A 20,966-nucleotide genomic window follows, 5' to 3' on the forward strand; every position below is an offset into this window, starting at 1 on the left:
ACTGGGATGAAACAAATAGGGACATGAGGACAATTTTCCATAAATTTTCTTTTATAGAAATTTTTTCATAAATTTTCTTTTTTTATAGAAAATTTTCCATAAATTTTCTTTTTATAGAAAATTTTCCTTGAATTTTCTTTTTATAGAAAAATTTCCTTGAATTTTCTTTTTATAGAAAATTTTCTTGAATTTTCTTTTTATAGAAAATTTTCCTTGAATTTTCTTTTTATAGGAAATTTTCCTTGAATTTTCTTTTTATAGAAAATTTTCCTTGAATTTTCTTTTTATAGAAAATTTTCAATAAATTTTATTTTTAAAGAAAATTTTCCTTGAATTTTCTTTTTATAGAAAATTTTCCTTAAATTTTCTTTTTATAGAAAATTTTCCTTAAATTTTCTTTTTATAGAAAATTTTCCTTGAATTTTCTCTTTATAAGAAATTTTTGGATAAATTTTCTTTTTATAAGAAATTTTTGGATAAATTTTCTTTTTATAGAAAATTTTCCTTGAATTTTCTTTTGATAAGAACTTTTTGGATAAATTTTCTTTTTATAGAAAATTTTCCATAAATTTTCATTTCATAGAAAATTTTCTTTTTATAGAAAATTTTCCATAAATTTTCATTTCATAGAAAATTTTCTTTTTATAGAAAATTTTCCATAAATTTTCTTTTCTTTTTTCCATAAATTTTTTCTTATAAAAAATTTTCCATAAATTTTTTCTTATAGATAATTTTCCATAAATTTTCTTTTTATAGAAAATTTTCCATAAATTTTCTTTTTATAGAAAATTTTCCTTGAATATTCTTTTTATAGAAAATTTTCCATAAATTTTCTTTTTATAGAAAATTTTCCATAAATTTTCTTTTTATAGAAAATTTGCCTTGAATTTTCTTTTTATAGAAAATTTTCCTTGAATTTTCTTTTTATAGAAAATTTTCCTTGAATTTTCTTTTATAGAAAATTTTCCTTAAACTTCCCTTTTATAGAAAAGTTTCTATAAATTTTCTTTTTATAGAAAATTTTCCATAAATTTTCTTTTTATAGAAAATTTTCTTTAAATTTTCTTTTTATAGAAAATTTTCCTTGAATTTTCTTTTTATAGAAAATTTTCCTTGAATTTTCTTTTTGTAGAACATTTTCCTTGAATTTTCTTTTTATAGAATATTTTCCTTGAATTTTCTTTTTATAGAAAATTTTTGGATAAATTTTCTTTTTATAGAAAATTTTTCTTGAATTTTCTTTTTATAGAAAATTTTCCATAAATTTTCTTTTTATAGAAAATTTTCCATAAATTTTCTTTTTATGGAAAATTTTTGGAAAATGTTTAATAATTGTGGTTTAGCTGATCTCAGTACTTGTGAACTCATAAGATAATGTTTAGAGTGTTGGTACCTGTAAGAGAGAGTGTGTGTGTCTGTCTATCTATCTGTGTTAATTTAAGGAATCAACTTTAATATTTATATCTTTTACATTCAAACATTCACACTCAATCACTCACATGCACTTTCGTGCACTTGTTGTGTTGCATTCAGTGTTGCAACACACTTCATACATTCACAAAAAGTGTCAGTGAGTTTTGTTGGTGGGTGTATGTGTGTGTGTGTTATTGCAATTATATTTCAAATTCAAAAATTTATAAACACTCGAGCACAAAAAGTCATTTGTATGATGTATGAAGAACATGAATGAACTCACACCTCATTATTCGTTCAGTTAACTTTGTATTTTCGCCTCCGCAGCAGCAGCAACGGCTGTTAAGAAATCTTTTTTTTTTAAAGAAAATATTATTAAGAACAAATTTAAATTTAAAATATTAATTGTTTTCATTTATAAAATTGTGGGTGATTTTTGTGAAACTTGTTTAAATATTTGTTTGTTTTTAAACACAAATTATATTTTATTTATTTTGTGGCTAAAACTTTAAATAAAAAATGTTTGTTTGCTATAATAATTTAATTTGTTTTGGGTTTGGCTTGTAGCCAGCCAGTGTTGTGAATTCCCATAAATGTATCATTTTGCGCAATAAGGAATTGCATTTTTTTTGTTGGTTAATTGCTTTGTCTACGTTTGAACATCATTATGGAGACGTATTTTGCTGTTTATGGATTTTATTATTATACGAGATTTTGAAAGATTTATGTGCATACATTTGTAAGTATTTAATATTTATTTTTTTATTAGTTGGACAACATTTTGTGTTTGCAATTAGCTTGTAAATATTGAGAAAATTATAGCTTTTCAATAGGGGTTTTAATTTTATTATCCGAAAAAATACATATAGTCTGGCAACTCACCTAATGTGAGCTCCTATTCATACACAGAGGGAAAAAATATATACACGCCTGGTTCCAAATCGACACTAAATTTTTTAGTGTAGATAATGTTCCTGGAAACATCTTATATAGCGATCTACGAAAGGAACTATCGTCTGATGTTCAGAAATTCAGTTTTCGAACATCGGAGGGATGTTATGTCTGGAATAACATCGCTTCTAAGATATTTAGATCTAATTTTGTCATAAACCTGACAACGACAGAGAAAGAAAGTGCTTTAGTGATTTTGTGTAGTAGGAGGCTTCTCGTACCGTTCTAGTTGGGGTAACGGCAATGAATTTTAATTATCCTACTCATCGATTCATACCGCTGCCCTTCTTGATTCGAATGGTTTTACTTTCGTCAAATTAACATACTCAAGCCCTTTTCTCTCTATAGCATGTACATTCGTTCTTCTGTTGTCAAATATTCCCGAGTGACCTGTTATCCATAGGATGCAAAGTTTACCGCTATAAGAGTATGATATCTCCTTCTGGTTAACATCTGTTTGCGCTAGGTAGATGATAGTATATCTCAAGTTATGAGTTTTCAATCCCATTGGGGGAATCTCCAGACCCATTTTATCTATCAGTTTAGTGCAATCCGTGTATCAACAAATTCCCGAAGGAGTTTGCTTGATTACGATATTCTATATGGGATCGATGTTGCACAGTACCCAACAAATTATGTTTCCGGTATGCGATCCGGTACGTCTGATGTCCAAGGTCCAATATGACCTGTATACATAGATGATGTGTTCTGTAACCGAATTTCATCAATTCGTTTAAAGTTAAAATCCTCTAGGCTGTGAGTACGAATCGAAGCACTAACGACGCAACTTCAAAACATGCGACATACTATATACTTTATCAATCACTGGTATCTTTTTAATCAGAAATCAAGTTTTTAAGCAATATCTCCAAACTCCCTTTTATAAAGCGTGGAACTAAGAACCTATTTCGAGCGTATGGTTCTTCTACGTAGCAATGATGTTTCTAGTTCATCCTCTCAATCAAGCATTATAGCTAAGTATTTAACTCTATCAGTCCCTGGTATCTTCTTGTCCAGAAAACAGAATTTTATGTACTGGGGAGTTTAGTTTAAAGTCTATTTTTCAGCCATTCAGCCCTATAGTCTGAGCCCGGCATAAGACCGCATTCTGAGTCTTCGCGGCCTTTCTTCACAAATAATTTGTATAGTTTCTTCATTTTAAAAGTTCTAAATCGCCTACGTAACTAATAGGTCTTAGTCAGATCCCGGTTAGGGTCGTCAGGTTATTAAACATAGTTACCAAAGTAAAGAATATAAATGCTCCCTATGTTGTACCGCCAAAAATCTCTTTCCTAAATATCTCTTAACATATAGTAGTTGATCCTGTCACAGAGCGCCCGGTCAACGTGATAAGTACTAGTCTATCAATGATAAATAGTATGCTTTGATTTCGGGTCCTCCTCCGACCTATGTGAAAAATTTGTTCTAAATAATTTATTAGTAATTTACACAATTTACCAAAAATTTTCTCCAATAAAAGAATTTCTCAACAATTTTCTATAAAAAATAAATTTTATAAAAAAAATCTATAAATAAAGATTTCGCGAATATTCCTGGAATTCTTTTTTAAACATTTTTTAGATATTCGCCGAACATTTCTATCGGATTAAACACTATACTTGTGAGTCATTAGAATGTCTCACAGTCAATATAAATGAAATTCGTTTAACAAATTTTTTTCAATAAATTTATTTATAATTTTGTTTGTTTTTTAAATATAAACTTAATTTGTCACACATTTTATAGAATTTGGTCATGTGAGTGAAATTACAGCAAATTGTTTGCCTAATATTTGCTTCTACAAAAAAAATATTATTAATTTTTATTAAAGTAAAATTTTAAAATAAATTACATTTATAAATTTTTCATAAAATGTTTTGAAAAGCATATTAATTATTTATGTCATTTGATAAATTACAATTAAATTACTTTATTGTTAAAGTAGATTAAAAATTATTAAACAATTGTTTTATTTTAAAATGTATTATTTTTAAACAAAACCGCAAAAACATTTTTGAGGTAAAAACTCAGTGTGTCATCTGTTTGTTTCTTATTTAGCCCTTTACCACATTGATAATGAGTTAAAAAAAGGGTGTTCCGAAATTCCCAGAAAACGAAAATTATTTATATATTAAAGTTTAAAGCCTTGTCAATCGAAAAAAAGAACAGTTTGGCAGACTAGTCAATAGACTAGTATATATACCTGTCAATATACTAGTTCATAGACTAGTCAATAGATTAGTCAATCGACTAGTTTATAGACTAGATAATAGACTATTCCATAGAGTAATCAATAGGGTAGTCAATAGTAAGGAGACTAGTCCATAGTCTAGTCAATAGTCCTAGTTTACATAATAGCCAATAGACTAGTTTATAGACTAGATAATAGACTAGTTTATTGACTAGTCAATATATTTGTTTGTAGACTAGTCAATTTACTAGTCATTCGACTAGTTTATAGAATAGCCAATAGACTAGTTTATAGAATAGCCAATAGACTAGTTTATAGAATAGCCAATGGACTAGCACATATAATGGACTAGTTTATAGACTAGTCAATAGACCTGTTTATAGACTAGTCAATATACTAGTTTGTAGACTAGTTTAAAGAATATTTCATGGACTAGTCAATAGACTAGTTTATAGACTAGTCAATACAGTAGTTAATAGACTAGTTTATAGACTAGTCAATACACTAGTTAATAAACTAGTTTATAGACTAGTCAATAGACTAGTTTATAGACTGGTCAATAGACTAGTTTATAAAGTAGTCAATAGACTATTTCATAGTCTAGTCAATAGACTAGTTAATAGACTAGTCAATAGTCTAGTTTATAGACTAGTCAATAGACTAGTTTATAGACTGGTCAATAGACTAGTTTATAGACTAGTTCATAGACTAGTCAATAGACTAGTTTATAGACAAGTCAATAGACTAGTTCATAGACTAGTCAATACACTAGTTTATGGACTAGTCAATAGACTAGTTTATAGACTGGTTTATAGACTAGTCAATAGACTTGTTCATAAACTAGTCAATAGACTACTTTATTGATTATTCAATAAACTGCTTTATAGACTAGTTCATAGTCCGAACTGTAGTCTAGTCTATAGTCAGTACTATAGCCTAGTCTATAGCCTAGTCTATAGTCTTGTCTATAGTCTGGACTATAGTCTTGTCGATAGTCTGGACTATAGTCTAGTCTATAGTCTGGACTATAGTCTAGTCTATAGTCTGGACTATAGTCTAGTCTATAGTATGGACTATAGTCTAGTCTATAGTCTGGAATATAGTCTAGTCTATCGTCTGGACTATAGTCTAGTCTATAGTCTTGTCAATAGTCTAGTCTATAGTCTTGTCAATAGTCTAGTCTGTAGTCTAGTCCATAAACTAGTCCATAGATCAGTCAAGAGACTAGTTCATAGAGCAGTCAATAGACTAGTTCATACTCTAGTCAATGGACGAGTTAATCGGCTATGTTATAGTCTAGTCCATAGAGTAATTAATGGAGCAGTAAACAGAATAATTCATATTCTAGTAAATGTACTTATCTATAGACTAGTCAATATACTTGTTTATAGACTGGTTATTCTTGATGTTATTCTTCATGCCTGGACTATAATATCGTCAAAATTGCAGCTTTTTGTATCAGAGCCATCGTTAACTAGACACAGTTTCTTTTCCGTTGATATATAATCCTCTTTTACTCATTTATAAACAAATTAATGAATACAAAATGAATATCAATCAAACAAATTACTTTTTCTCTAAACTAAATTAAAAAACCATTATAATAAAAGTGATGAAACAACAAAGTTTCCTGCTCTCTTAACTGAAACATTATCATGAAACCAATCTGGCTACTGTTTTACGCATAAATTCCTAAAAAAGGGAAACGTAACACAGACACACATACTCAGAGTCACCACAAACACCACAACATTTGCTTGGTGTTTGTTAAAATTTCCAATGAAATCGATTCATTTATCATTATACCAACATCATTATCATCACCATAGTTATTTAAACAGACACCACATCCCATACATTCTCATATAACCCATCTCATATCCAGTCGTCCATAAACATACTTATCTATATGGATACTTTCGTTCATTCGTTGGGTCATTATTTCAATCATATTTTGTTTATAACTACGATAGTGTGGGCTGCCTGCCAATGTGGATTTTAACATCCTCTTTTAGTAATTTGGCAAATTGATTCTGTTTCATGTGTTTTTTATTTTTTTCATTTGACTCCTAAGGTTTTTTATTGTTGTTTTTTTTTTTTTTTTGGAAAATAAATGATTCAGCATTAATCTCAAGGTAACGAAGGTAAAGACGAGAAAAGAGTTGGTATTGGTTTTTAGTTGTTGTTTTTTGTTATAGATTAGAATCCATACTCGATTTATATGTATGTATTTATGTATGTGTGTCATTTAGAATGTGCTGTATCAATGTATGACACATTATGGATTCAGATTATTTGGTGCTTTTTTTTGGATCCATTTTTTCCAAACTGACTATTGAGTAATTTAAGCTGATCAAGGGATTTGAGACAAATGCTCTTTTAATTTGAAAAAAAGTATCTCAGAAGCAAATCTATTGCTCACCAAAGCTACTATAGTCCAGTCTATAGTGTGGACTATAGTCTAATCTATAGCCTGATGTCTGGACTATAGTCTAGTCTATAGTCTGGACTTTAGTCTTGTCTATGATCTTGTCTATAGTCTGGATTATAATCTAGTCTATAGCCTGGTCTATAATCTAGCTTATAGTCTGGACTATAGTCTAGTCTATAGTCTGGACTATAGTCTAGTCTACAGTCTGGACTATAGCCTAGTCTATAATCTGGACTATAGTCTAGTTTAGTCTATAGTGTGGACTATAGTGTAGTAGTGTAGAATTTTAAATAAATTCTTTTAATTTTATTCCTCTTATACTCTCTTGACTCAAATTAAAGAGATATATTTTCAAAAAAAAAAAAATCGACAAAATAATCCTATAAAAGCAAAGATAGTTATCTCCAACAGCCAATCTAAAAATTTCGTATAAGAATCGCCAACACACCTCTAATGTGAATTAGCAACAAATTCTAGTTTACCACTTTATCTATTGAACTTTAGATTTATGTATGGAGTTTCTTACTAATTGCAACAATGACAAAACTGTAGTTAGCTCACTTTGCTTCTATTGCCTTTTTTACAAAAAAAAAAGGAAACAATTCTAGTGAAATGTGAAATTAAAGAATGAAAAATTTTCGTATTAAAAAGCACTCTTAAGAGAAAAAAAAAAAAAATAACAAAAAAGATACATCAACAAAATTCTGGAGACACACACACAATATTTTTTAAGAATCTCAAAGGTGATTTTATCCATGCAAAACTTTAAAAAACTCAAAAACAACATCAACAAAAAAATACAAATTTAGTCCAAGGTAAGCAAGTTTTTTGCATTAAAGTCTTAAAAGGTTTTAAGTTTTCTTCTTCTTATTTTTTTGCCTCATCCTTAAAAAACATATTAAAGGTAAATATGTATAAAAAAGGAATGCATTAAGAAACAGTAGAAAATTAAGTAAGATAAAGAAGAATGGTTAAAAAAAATCACATAAACTTAAGATACTTGGTCAAGAATGATCATAAAAATGTGTCTTTCTTCGCTATCAATAAAATTCATATAATTATTTTATGATTTAGAGATTTTTAAATTTCAATATATTGATTTGTAAATTGAAGACATAAAATATAGTAGAATTTTTAATAACTTTCTTAAAAGATAGTGTGTGGTATAGTCTAGTCAAGACTATCGACTAGAACACAATCTTGACTGTATTCTAGCCTATAGTCTCGGCTATAGCCTAGAGTATAGTTTAGTATGTCTAAACTGTACTCTATTCTGTAGTCTAGACCGTACTCTAGTCTGAAGTCTAGTCTATAGTCTAGTCTATACTGTAGTCTATAGTATATTGTATGGTCTAGTCTATGGTTTAGTCTATGATCTAGTCTATAGTCTAGTCTGGGTTATAACCTAGGGAATAGTCTAGTTTAAAGTCTAGTCTATAGTCTGGTTTACAGTCTAGTTTACAATCTAGTCTATAAACTAGCTTATAGTCTAGTTTATATCCAAGTCTATAGTCTAGTCTATAGTCTAGTCTATAGTCTAGTCTATAGTCTAGTCTATAGTCTAGTCTATAGTCTAGTCTAGTCTATAGTCTAGTCTAGTCTATAGTCTAGTCTAGTCTATAGTCTAGTCTAGTCTAGTCTAGTCTAGTCTAGTCTAGTCTAGTCTAGTCTATAGTCTAGTCTATAGTCTAGTCTAGTCTATAGTCTAGTCTATAGTCTAGTCTATAGTCTAGTCTATAGTCTAGTCTATAGTCTAGTCTATAGTCTAGTCTATAGTCTAGTCTATAGTCTAGTCTATAGTCTAGTCTATAGTCTAGTCTATAGTCTAGTCTATAGTCTAGTCTATAGTCTAGTCTATAGTCTAGTCTATAGTCTAGTCTATAGTCTAGTCTATAGTCTAGTCTATAGTCTAGTCTATAGTCTAGTCTATAGTCTAGTCTATAGTCTAGTCTATAGTCTAGTCTATAGTCTAGTCTATAGTCTAGTCTATAGTCTAGTCTATAGTCTAGTCTATAGTCTAGTCTATAGTCTAGTCTATAGTCTAGTCTATAGTCTAGTCTATAGTCTAGTCTATAGTCTAGTCTATAGTCTAGTCTATAGTCTAGTCTATAGTCTAGTCTATAGTCTAGTCTATAGTCTAGTCTATAGTCTAGTCTATAGTCTAGTCTATAGTCTAGTCTATAGTCTAGTCTATAGTCTAGTCTATAGTCTAGTCTATAGTCTAGTCTATAGTCTAGTCTATAGTCTAGTCTATAGTCTAGTCTATAGTCTAGTCTATAGTCTAGTCTATAGTCTAGTCTATAGTCTAGTCTATGGTCTAGTCTATAGTCTAGTCTATAGTCTAGTCTATAGTCTAGTCTATAGTCTAGTCTATAGTCTAGTCTATAGTCTAGTCTATAGTCTAGTCTATAGTCTAGTCTATAGTCTAGTCTATAGTCTAGTCTATAGTCTAGTCTATAGTCTAGTCTATAGTCTAGTCTATAGTCTAGTCTATAGTCTAGTCTATAGTCTAGTCTATAGTCTAGTCTATAGTCTAGTCTATAGTCTAGTCTATAGTCTAGTCTATAGTCTAGTCTATAGTCTAGTCTATAGTCTAGTCTATAGTCTAGTCTATAGTCTAGTCTATAGTCTAGTCTATAGTCTAGTCTATAGTCTAGTCTATAGTCTAGTCTATAGTCTAGTCTATAGTCTAGTCTATAGTCTAGTCTATAGTCTAGTCTATAGTCTAGTCTATAGTCTAGTCTATAGTCTAGTCTATAGTCTAGTCTATAGTCTAGTCTATAGTCTAGTCTATAGTCTAGTCTATAGTCTAGTCTATAGTCTAGTCTATAGTCTAGTCTATAGTCTAGTCTATAGTCTAGTCTATAGTCTAGTCTATAGTCTAGTCTATAGTCTAGTCTATAGTCTAGTCTATAGTCTAGTCTATAGTCTAGTCTATAGTCTAGTCTATAGTCTAGTCTATAGTCTAGTCTATAGTCTAGTCTATAGTCTAGTCTATAGTCTAGTCTATAGTCTAGTCTATAGTCTAGTCTATAGTCTAGTCTATAGTCTAGTCTATAGTCTAGTCATAGTCTAGTCTATAGTCTAGTCTATAGTCTAGTCTATAGTCTAGTCTATAGTCTAGTCTATAGTCTAGTCTATAGTCTATAGTCTAGTCTATAGTCTAGTCTATAGTCTAGTCTATAGTCTAGTCTAGGTTATAATATATAGTCTAATGAATAGTCTAATCTAGTCTGTAATTTAGTCTGGACTATTGTCTGTGCTATAGTTTAGTCTATAGTCTGGACTACAGTCTAGTATATAGTTCCAACTACATTCTAATCTATAGTTTAAACTATATTCTAATCTATAGTCTATTCTTTGGTCTGGACTATAGTTGGGTTTATAGTTTGGACTATAATGTTGTCTATAGTCTGGACTACAGTCCGGCTTTTTGTCTAGTCTATTGTCTGAACATTCTCTTGACTATAATCTTTCCCATACTCTGAACTATAGTCTGGACTATACGCTTGTATAATGCCTAGACTATACTCATGTCTAAAATCTGATCTGTAGTCTGGACTATAGTGTAGTCAATAGTCCAGTTTTCACCACAATCTGGACTATAGTCTTTAGTCTGTAGTATACTATTGTTTATAGTCTAGGCTATAGTCTGGACTGTAGTCTAGTTTATAGTCTAGACTATAGCTTTGTCTTAAGTCTGGACTATAGTCAATATCCTGGTCTATAGTCTGGATTATAGTATTGTCTATATTCTGATCTGTAGTCTAGTCAATTGTCTGGACTATAGTCTATTCTATATAGTTTGGACTATAGTCTTGTCTATAGACTTGACTTTGTCTGTATAGTCGGAACTATAGCCTGGTCTATAGTCTGCACTGTAGTCTTGTCTATTGCTTGGACTACAGTTTAGTCTTTGGCTGGACCTTATTCTAGATTTTAGTCTAAAAACGTTGGCGTTTTTAGAGCCAGTCTAATATAAACCACATTTTAAAGGTTTTACTAGTAGAACACATTAAGGAAAATCAAACTTTAGACAATGCCAAATCAAGTCCGCCTTTTTAGCACGTTTAAATATTTACACATTTGATTTTATGGCATTCATATCATTTTTGCCTCTATGTCATTCATAGCTGTCGATATTTTAAATTGTTATCATCAAATATATTTGCGTTTATTTTACAAGAATTTATGTATGTATGTGCAAACACACGAGGGTATGTATGGATGTAAATAAAAAGTTCTTTGAATATGTATTTTTTTATACTTTTTGTCACGTCTCTTTATAATTTATAGCCATTTAGCCGATATTGTTTGTAAAATATACCAAAAATATAAATACAGAAGTCGAAAGAAAAAAAAATAATTGAACATTTGCCAACAATTTGAAGACATGCATGTGGATAATAATTTTTTATTTTATTTTAAATAATGTTTGCAAACAAAAAAATTTTTCAATTTCAAAGATGTGCGAGTACAAGTGAAAAAGTGCAAAAAACTGCAGAAGACATACAAATGTAAACATTTAAATTTTTACAAATTGAAAAATTAATAATATTTTATAATAAAAAAAAATAATAATTTTAAATTTTGCATATTTTGTTTTGAGTACTTGACTTGATGATTAATTTCTGAGTTTTTTTGATTACTTGCAGAAGTTATTAAAAGCTTTCAAAAATCTTTAGTAAATGTTCATATATAAAAATTAGTTAAAAGTTCAAATAGGTCATAGAATTGGCCTTGGTTCTTAAAAACAATTTCAGCAACAATTTCAAATAAAAAGCTATTAAACTATCCAGTTTTTTCCAATGCTTACAGTTAATATTTCTATATGTTTTTGCATCCAACCAAAAAATCAAGAGCACATGCATACATACATATAATTTTTGCTTAATCATTTCCGTGCAAGTTTTAAGTTTTTTTTTTGCAAAAAAAAAAGTACACAAAAAATATTTTCCAAATTTCACCTTAATTTTTTTGCCAAAAATGAAACAGCAGCTGCATTTTCGCTACAATAAAAATAAGAAAATACTTTGTTTCTACACAATTTTGTTGATCTTTATAAATTTTCAAAACAATAAAAATAATCACACACATACATACATACCGACAAGACTTCCATGCACAAATTTTTGCAAGGTGCGCGAAATACTATAAGTTGTATGGGTGCACAGTGGGTTAGACTTAAGAAATTTATGTGAAAATAAAAGAGAAATGATGAGCTGTCGATTCGCAATTGGGCGGTTCAGAATTAATGATATCGACCCGGAACACAGGAAAAAGGCTTGAAGACCATGAATTGCAAACATTAGACATTATAGACTAGACTATAAACTAGACTATAGACTAGACTACACTATAGACTAGACTATAGACTAGACTATAGACTAGACTATAGGCTAGACTATAGACTAGACTATAGACTAGACTATAGACTAGACTATAGACTAGACTATAGACTAGACTATAGACTAGACTATAGACTAGACTATAGACTAGACTATAGACTAGACTATAGACTAGACTATAGACTAGACTATAGACTAGACTATAGACTAGACTATAGACTACATTATAGACTAGACTATAGACTAGACAATAGACTAGACAATAGACTAGACTATAGACTAGACTATAGACTAGTCTATAGACTAGACTATAGACTAGACTATAGACTAGACTATAGACTAGACTATAGGACTAGACTAATAGACTAGACTAGACTATAGACTAGACTAGACTAGACTAGACTAGACTAGACTAGACTATAGACTAGACTATAGACCAGACTAGACTATAGACCAGACTAGACTATAGACTAGACTATAGACTAGACTAGACTATAGACTAGACTAGACTATAGACTAGACTAGACTATAGACTAGACTAGACTAGACTATAGACTAGACTATAGACTAGACTAGACTATAGACTAGACTAGACTATAGACTAGACTATAGACTAGACTATAGACTAGACTATAGACTAGACTATAGACTAGACTATAGACTAGACTATAGACTAGACTATAGACTAGACTATAGACTAGACTATAGACTAGACTATAGACTAGACTATAGACTAGACTATAGACTAGACTATAGACTAGACTATAGACTAGACTATAGACTAGACTAGACTAGACTATAGACTATAGACTAGACTATAGACTAGACTATAGACTAGACTATAGACTAGACTATAGACTAGACTATAGACTAGACTATAGACTAGACTATAGACTAGACTATAGACTAGACTATAGACTAGACTATAGACTAGACTATAGACTAGACTATAGACTAGACTATAGACTAGACTATAGACTAGACTATAGACTAGACTAGACTATAGACTACTAGACTAGACTATAGACTAGACTATAGACTAGACTATAGACTAGACTATAGACTAGACTATAGACTAGACTATAGACTAGACTATAGACTAGACTATAGACTAGACTATAGACTAGACTATAGACTAGACTATAGACTAGACTATAGACTAGACTATAGACTAGACTATAGACTAGACTATAGACTAGACTATAGACTAGACTATAGACTAGACTATAGACTAGACTATAGACTAGACTATAGACTAGACTATAGACTAGACTATAGACTAGACTATAGACTAGACTATAGACTAGACTATAGACTAGACTATAGACTAGACTATAGACTAGACTATAGACTAGACTATAGACTAGACTATAGACTAGACTATAGACTAGACTATAGACTACTATAGACTAGACTATAGACTAGACTATAGACTAGACTATAGACTAGACTATAGACTAGACTATAGACTAGACTATAGACTAGACTATAGACTAGACTATAGACTAGACTATAGACTAGACTATAGATTAGACTATAGACTAGACTATAGACTAGACTATAGACTAGACTATAGACTATACTATAGACTAGACTATAGACTAGACTAAAGACTAGACTATAGACTAGACTATAGACTAGACTATAGACTAGACTATAGACTAGACTATAGACTAGACTAGACTAGACTATAGACTAGACTAGACTAGACTAGACTAGACTAGACTAGACTAGACTAGCTAGACTAGACTATAGACTAGACTAGACTAGACTATAGACTAGACTAGACTAGACTATAGACTAGACTATAGACTAGACTATAGACTAGACTATAGACTAGACTATAGACTAGACTATAGACTAGACTATAGACTAGACTATAGACTAGACTATAGACTATACTAGACTATAGACTAGACTATAGACTAGACTATAGACTAGACTATAGACTAGACTATAGACTAGACTATAGACTAGACTATAGACTAGACTATAGACTAGACTATAGACTAGACTATAGACTAGACTATAGACTAGACTACAGACTAGACTAGACTAGACTATAGACTAGACTACAGACTAGACTATAGACTAGACTATAGACTAGACTATAGACTAGACTATAGACTAGACTATAGACTAGACTATAGACTAGACTATAGACTAGACTATAGACTAGACTATAGACTAGACTATAGACTAGACTATAGACTAGACTATAGACTAGACTATAGACTAGACTATAGACTAGACTATAGACTATACTATAGACTAGACTATAGACTAGACTATAGACTAGACTATAGACTAGACTATAGACTAGACTATAGACTAGACTATAGACTAGACTATAGACTAGACTATAGACTAGACTATAGACTAGACTATAGACTAGACTATAGACTAGACTATAGACTAGACTATAGACTAGACTATAGACTGGACTATAGACTAGACTATAGACTAGACTATAGACTAGACTATAGACTAGACTATAGACTAGACTATAGACTAGACATAGACTAGACTACAGACTAGACTATAGACTAGACTATAGACTAGACTATAGACTAGACTATAGACTAGACTATAGACTAGACTACAGACTAGACTATAGACTAGACTATAGACTAGACTATAGACTAGACTATAGACTAGACTATAGACTAGACTATAGACTAGACTATAGACTAGACTATAGACTAGACTAGACTATAGACTAGACTATAGACTAGACTAGACTATAGACTAGACTATAGACTAGACTATAGACTAGACTATAGACTAGACTATAGACTAGACTATAGACTAGACTAGACTATAGACTAGACTATAGACTAGACTATAGACTAGACTATAGACTAGACTATAGACTAGACTATAGGACTAGACTATAGACTAGACTATAGACTAGACTATAGACTATAGACTAGACTATAGACTAGGCTATAGACTAGACTATAGACTAGACTATAGACTAGACTATAGACTAGACTATAGACTAGACTATAGACTAGACTATAGACTAGACTATAGACTAGAACTATACACTGTAGATTAGAACTACAGACTAGACTAGAAATTAAGGTTTTATCGCTGTTATCTCTTCTTGAGATAACATGGAGGCTAGATTAGGACTCACAGATTAGCACAGCTCAATCCTTAGAAAAGTGTTTTTTGGTTTCTGGGTTAAAATTTGTTGGCCTGTGTTATCATTGTATGCAAATAGTTTAAGTCCGAAACCACTGTGCTCAGATGTGGGTACCCTTGAGAAGGTCTGTCATCTGCCGCGTAAAATCAAAATATTTATTTATTCTTTTAATTTTATCGTCGTGTCTGTGTTGCGGTTTTGGTATGCCATTTTGGTTCTCTTATGTCTGTCTGTCTACTTGCCTGATATTTTGAATGAAAAACAATATTCTTACCTGTCATCACTGTTTTTTGTATGTGCCAATCATTCAATATTTTAAATATTTTCATTATGAACAAAAAATTTTAAATATTATTTAAATGAAATAAATACATTAGAAATTTATAGTTATGGAATGATATTGTAGATTAATATTTAAGAAATTAACTAAATTAACAATAATAAGATATAAAACAAATTCATTTAAATTTGAATTTGTATAATGAACTTTTGAATAATAATTTTTTTTTTCTACAAAAACAATTAAAGTTATAATTTTGTAATAAATTTTTTTTAATATGTGCTAAAAGCTATAGAAACTCACTGATTTAAACAATTCTTAATTATTCTTAATTAATTTTCAAATTGTATGAGTTTAACGCTTCTTTAAAATTATTAAAATTCAATTGAACTTTATTATCATTCTGAATTTATTAATATTTAAGTGTTTACAATTTGTTTTTGTTTAATTATTTTAAATTTTTTTTTCATCTCTAATTTAACAACCAATTTAACACGTTTCAATTTTTAAGCTTTTGCATTATAAATGCGTATATTTAACAAAAGGAATGTATTTTTTTTTAATTATTCAATGTAAAATTTATAAAAAATTTGTTACTTAAAAATAGAGAACGTGTTTTGTTAGTTTTATTTAAAAATATAAATATTTATTATGAACGTCATTTACTTAAGAAGTTTTGGTATAACCTTCTGAGCATCTTTTCTGACAGTTGTGAAATTTGATTGAATCAATTATATGTTTATTTGTTTTATTAACAGTTGATTACAGGAGCCAAATCAATTTTATAGACGAAAGAGACTAAAGTATACTTTTCTTAGACTAATGTATAGTCTAGTCTATAGTCTAGTCTATAGTCTAGTCTATAGTCTAGTCTATAGTCTAGTCTATAGTCTAGTCTATAGTCTAGTCTATAGTCTAGTCTATAGTCTAGTCTATAGTCTAGGTCTAGTTATAGTCTAGTCTATAGTCTAGTCTATAGTCTAGTCTATAGTCTAGTCTATAGTCTAGTCTATAGTCTAGTCTACAGTCTAGTCTATAGTCTAGTCTATAGTCTAGTCTATAGTCTAGTCTATAGTCTAGTCTATAGTCTAGTCTATAGTCTAGTCTATAGTCTAGTCTATAGTCTAGTCTATAGTCTAGTCTATAGTCTAGTCTATAGTCTAGTCTATAGTCTAGTCTATAGTCTAGTCTATAGTCTAGTCTATAGTCTAGTCTATAGTCTAGTCTATAGTCTAGTCTATAGTCTAGTCTATAGTCTAGTCTATAGTCTAGTCTATAGTCTAGTCTATAGTCTAGTCTATAGTCTAGTCTATAGTCTAGTCTATAGTCTAGTCTATAGTCTAGTCTATAGTCTAGTCTATAGTCTAGTCTATAGTCTAGTCTATAGTCTAGTCTATAGTCTAGTCTATAGTCTAGTCTATAGTCTAGTCTATAGTCTAGTCTATAGTCTAGTCTATAGTCTAGTCTATAGTCTAGTCTATAGTCTAGTCTATAGTCTAGTCTATAGTCTAGTCTATAGTCTAGTCTATAGTCTAGTCTATAGTCTAGTCTATAGTCTAGTCTATAGTCTAGTCTATAGTCTAGTCTATAGTCTAGTCTATAGTCTAGTCTATAGTCTAGTCTATAGTCTAGTCTATAGTCTAGTCTATAGTCTAGTCTATAGTCTAGTCTATAGTCTAGTCTATAGTCTAGTCTATAGTCTAGTCTATAGTCTAGTCTATAGTCTAGTCTATAGTCTAGTCTATAGTCTAGTCTATAGTCTAGTCTATAGTCTAGTCTATAGTCTAGTCTATAGTCTAGTCTATAGTCTAGTCTATAGTCTAGTCTATAGTCTAGTCTATAGTCTAGTCTATAGTCTAGTCTATAGTCTAGTCTATAGTCTAGTCTATAGTCTAGTCTATAGTCTAGTCTATAGTCTAGTCTATAGTCTAGTCTATAGTCTAGTCTATAGTCTAGTCTATAGTCTATAGTCTAGTCTAGTTCTTAGTCTATAGTCTAGTCTATAGTCTAGTCTATAGTCTAGTCTATAGTCTAGTCTATAGTCTAGTCTATAGTCTAGTCTATAGTCTAGTCTATAGTCTAGTCTATAGTCTAGTCTATAGTCTAGTCTATAGTCTAGTCTATAGTCTAGTCTATAGTCTAGTCTATAGTCTAGTCTATAGTCTAGTCTATAGTCTAGTCTATAGTCTAGTCTATAGTCTAGTCTATAGTCTAGTCTATAGTCTAGTCTATAGTCTAGTCTATAGTCTAGTCTATAGTCTAGTCTATAGTCTAGTCTATAGTCTAGTCTATAGTCTAGTCTATAGTCTAGTCTATAGTCTAGTCTATAGTCTAGTCTATAGTCTAGTCTATAGTCTAGTCTATAGTCTAGTCTATAGTCTAGTCTATAGTCTAGTCTATAGTCTAGTCTATAGTCTAGTCTATAGTCTAGTCTATAGTCTAGTCTATAGTCTAGTCTATAGTCTAGTCTATAGTCTAGTCTAGTCTATAGTCTAGTCTAGTCTAGTCTATAGTCTAGTCTATAGTCTAGTCTATAGTCTAGTCTATAGTCTAGTCTATAGTCTAGTCTATAGTCTAGTCTATAGTCTAGTCTATAGTCTAGTCTATAGTCTAGTCTATAGTCTAGTCTATAGTCTAGTCTATAGTCTAGTCTATAGTCTAGTCTATAGTCTAGTCTATAGTCTAGTCTATAGTCTAGTCTATAGTCTAGTCTATAGTCTAGTCTATAGTCTAGTCTATAGTCTAGTCTATAGTCTAGTCTATAGTCTAGTCTATAGTCTAGTCTATAGTCTAGTCTATAGTCTAGTCTATAGTCTAGTCTATAGTCTAGTCTATAGTCTAGTCTATAGTCTAGTCTATAGTCTAGTCTATAGTCTAGTCTATAGTCTAGTCTATAGTCTAGTCTATAGTCTAGTCTATAGTCTAGTCTATAGTCTAGTCTATAGTCTAGTCTATAGTCTAGTCTATAGTCTAGTCTATAGTCTAGTCTATAGTCTAGTCTATAGTCTAGTCTATAGTCTAGTCTATAGTCTAGTCTATAGTCTATAGTCTAGTCTATAGTCTAGTCTATAGTCTAGTCTATAGTCTAGTCTATAGTCTAGTCTATAGTCTAGTCTAGTCTAGTCTATAGTCTAGTCTATAGTCTAGTCTATAGTCTAGTCTATAGTCTAGTCTATAGTCTAGTCTATAGTCTAGTCTATAGTCTAGTCTATAGTCTAGTCTATAGTCTAGTCTATAGTCTAGTCTATAGTCTAGTCTATAGTAGTCTATAGTCTAGTCTATAGTCTAGTCTATAGTCTAGTCTATAGTCTAGTCTATAGTCTAGTCTATAGTCTAGTCTATAGTCTAGTCTAGTCTAGTCTATAGTCTAGTCTATAGTCTAGTCTATAGTCTAGTCTATAGTCTAGTCTATAGTCTAGTCTATAGTCTAGTCTATAGTCTATAGTACTAGTCTTAGTCTATAGTCTAGTCTATAGTCTAGTCTATAGTCTAGTCTATAGTCTAGTCTATAGTCTAGTCTATATTCTAGTCTATAGTCTAGTTAGTAGTCTATAGTCTAGTCTATAGGTCTAGTCTATAGTCTAGTCTATAGTTCAGTCTATAGTCTAGGTCTATAGTCTAGTCTATAGTCTAGTCTATAGTCTAGGTCTATAGTCTAGTCTATAGTCTTAGTCTATAGTCTAGTCTATAGGTCTATTCTGTAGTTATAGTCTAAGGTCTAGTCTAGTCTAGGTATTAGTCTAGTCTATAGTCTAGTCTATAGTCTAGTCGATAGTTCTAGTCTATAGTCTAGTCTATAGTCTAGTCTATAGTCTAGTCTATAGTCTAGTCTATAGTCTAGTCTATAGTCTAGTCTATAGTCTAGTCTATAGTTCTAGTCTATAGTCTAGTCTATAGTATAGTCTATAGGTCTAGTCTATTAGTCAGTCATAGTAGTCTATGTTAGTCTATAGTCTAGTCTATAGTCTAGTCTATATTCTAGTTTATTGTCTAGTCTATAGTCTAGCTGTAGTCTAGTTGTTTAAAAACGGATAAGAAACGATCCTGATAAAATATAGCACAATCTAGATGTATTCAGATGTTAGGCAATAAAGTATGGATTAAGTTAGACCACGCGTAACTCTGGTCCTCATTTTTTCTCCCTCTGAATATTACCTTTAAAACCATAGTTGTTTAAATTTATTATCTTGATAGCACTATGATCGTCTTTGCCGATTTTGAAACTTGTTGATTTATATATCTTCGTAGAAATGTTATGTTGCATTTGGAAGTTTCTGAGTCAAAGCGTCATAGGTTTATATATGTTATCCATTTTTGTTCAAATTATTAGAGTTTTAAGGACACAAATTAAACTTACATTCTTCAAAAAAGTAATTAAGTTTTTTTTCTTTACAGAATTCTCATCATTGTGAAATTTTATCATTGTGGTAAGTTAAAGTTTTTTAATTGAATTTAAATTCAGTGAAATTCTAAAAAATCTATCCATGATTGGATATATCTTGAACACGTCGTTCTTTTCTATTGAACTTCTTCGCATTTCTGGCAACTCTATTCTTTAACAAAACAAAATACCAAATTAAAAAAAAAAAAAAAAACAAATACAAACACATACATACTTAATTGTAATACTTAATTACTATGAAAAATACTATAAAATTTATGGAAATGCGCTGATTGTAGTAAATTTTTAACAACATGTCGATAAAAACTACAATTGCATGCATTTTATAGAAATTCTTGTATTGTTTAACAATTTTACATTTAAATTTGCAATCATGACCTTAAGCCAAAAATATGCCGTTTTTATAATAAATATGTTTTCATTAATAATTTTTAAATTTTCTTTAAAAATTGATTTTGATAAATATAGTAAAATTTTTTATATATTTTTGTTTATGCTAAATATTTCAAATAAATATAATATGTTCAATATAATTTTATTTTGGCAATATTTACATATTTTTTATTCGAAAACTATACACAATTTGTATACCATAAGAAACCTACACAGAATGCAGATTTTTTTTCTCTCTCTCTGGTTATTGCTTGTACTTTTTGTGTAATAAATATTCTAACATAATCGGTTACGACAGGCAGGCATGCTGTAACGCAACCTACCGACCATCAAACTAAAAAAACATTTAAATACATACTATGTACTTAAATACATATTTATGAATAAATATGCATTGTATGTGCTT

General features: G+C 30.1%; 1 protein-coding gene across 3 annotated transcripts in view; it reads left to right on the plus strand.

Moving 5' to 3' along the window:
• The window catches only part of LOC119607786 (extracellular sulfatase SULF-1 homolog), a 95,869-nt gene that overhangs the window by 43,078 nt on the left and 31,825 nt on the right, over positions 1-20,966 (plus strand). For all 3 annotated transcript variants that reach the window (XM_037961892.1, XM_037961893.1, XM_037961894.1), the window contains exon 3: positions 20,161-20,192. The gene's annotated coding sequence lies outside the window, so the exon portion shown is untranslated. The remainder of the gene's footprint in view (positions 1-20,160; positions 20,193-20,966) is intronic.

Source organism: Lucilia sericata, unplaced genomic scaffold (assembly GCF_015586225.1).
Source record: "Lucilia sericata isolate MDLA Ls3-8-SP2 unplaced genomic scaffold, ASM1558622v1 Contig000749F_arrow, whole genome shotgun sequence".
NCBI lineage: Eukaryota > Metazoa > Arthropoda > Insecta > Diptera > Calliphoridae > Lucilia > Lucilia sericata.